The sequence below is a fragment of the Haemorhous mexicanus genome, chromosome 10, assembly GCF_027477595.1.
Source record: "Haemorhous mexicanus isolate bHaeMex1 chromosome 10, bHaeMex1.pri, whole genome shotgun sequence".
Lineage (NCBI taxonomy): Eukaryota > Metazoa > Chordata > Aves > Passeriformes > Fringillidae > Haemorhous > Haemorhous mexicanus.
The window spans coordinates 3,963,324-3,965,131 of NC_082350.1; positions in this window are offsets into that span (position 1 = coordinate 3,963,324).

Genomic DNA, 1,808 nt, shown 5'->3' on the forward strand with positions numbered 1-1,808 from the left:
GGCCGCACCGCACAACTGCGCACCGACCGCCCTGACGTCACTTCCGCCCGGCCGGGGCGGGGCGGCGGTCACGTGCGCGGAAGGCCCGGGCACGTGAGGGCGCGGCCCGGCGCCATGGCGGGCGGGGCCAGCGCGGCCCGGCCCCTCAGGGAGCGGGGATCGGTCTGCGCAGCGCCGTTCCCGCTGTGGGACACAAAGGTGCCGCGCTGGGAAATGAATAGGTCAGCGGAGTGGTTTAAGTGCACGTTTCGGTGTCCCAGGGAGGTTAATGGCCTGCTGCGTGATTCCGTTGAAGCGCCTGGCAGCACAGCTCGCTGGCACTTCCCTCAGCCTTGGTTAGATGCATAAAACCAATCGCCGTGGGGCACGGCAGCTTACGGTGCAGAACTGAGGCTGGCTGGCACAGTTCTGGAAGTGCCATCTAGTTTTCACATCTGTTTTTTGAAAAAAATCCCTCTTCCATAGAAGCCTCTCCAAGTCCTATGGAGGGCACCGTCTGGGAGCTGTGCAGAGCTTTGTGAGCTGCTCCTTCCAGGGGGCACAGTGTTCCAAGGGCCAGGAACCCTCTGCTGAGGAAAGAGGCAGAGCTGGAGTGTGAAGGTCTTTGTGAATTGAAAATTCGGGAAAAGAGGGTTTAATCCTGAAACCAGGATTAATCACCCCCTCCAATAGTGCCAGCAGCCCAGTAAGGCACTCCTGCTGAGGCGTAGGGTCAGGGCCTTACTGGGCTGCTGGGCACACTTCATAGCTTTTGCAAAACGTGGAGTTTTTTTTTTTCCTGCAAATCACTGCCACGATGGGGACAATTCCTTAAAATCCCTGCTTTCCTCACAGTTTTTGTTTGCTCAGCAGGCAAACCCAGGAAGCTGCTCTAGAGGTTTGAACTGCACCAAGCTATGTACGAAAGTGAAACAGAAGTGCATGGTGAATTAAAACAGGTAGGATTTATAAGAGATTTATAATTTATATTTCTAACTAATTCTCCATTCTCCAGGTGATGGATGCAAGCCAGCCCTACAAGTGTTACACCTGCCTGGCTCTGTCAAGGTGTGATCCTCAGACAAAGCACTCAGAGCTCCCATGTCAAGAGATCTAAAATTGATCTTTTAAGCACCTGCTGAAGATGGGCCAAGGCAGCAGTGAGTGGCAGGTGAATTTAGCCCAGAGCCTGAACATGGCAGCACTCGAGAGCCCAGGGACAGCTAGGCAGGATGGACATTGCTGCCCCTCCAAAACTTGAGTGTGTCCAGAGGAGGCTGGAGAGGGGCTGGGAACACAAACCCTGAGAGGAACCACTGAGCGAGCTGGGGGTGCTCAGCCTGGAGAAAAGGAGACTCAGGAGTGCCCTCATCACTCTCACAGCTCCTGAAAGGTGCCTGTGCTCAGCTGGGGCTGGGCTCTGTCTGCAGGCAGCACTGACAGAACCAGAGCACACAGCCTCCAGCTGTGCCAAGGGAATTTAGGTTGGACATTAGGAAAAAGATTTTACAGAAAGGGTGATAAAGTTGTGGAATGGCTGCCCAGGGAGGTGGTGGAGTCCCCATCCCTGGGTGTGTTTAACAAAGCCTGGATGTGGCACTGGGTGCCAGGGTTTAGCTGAGGTGTTGGGGCTGGGTTGGACTCCATGATCTTGAAGGTCTCTTCCAGCCTGGTCATTCTGTGATTCTGTGAAGGCACACACCTGGAGCTGCACACACCTTGGGAAAGGCCCAACCAAGCCAACACTCCCAGTGCCCCAGAGCTGGTAAAGAAACAGAACTTTTTAATGTCTGAGCAGAGGGGATTTGTCCTGAAGTCAGTGCAAAGAG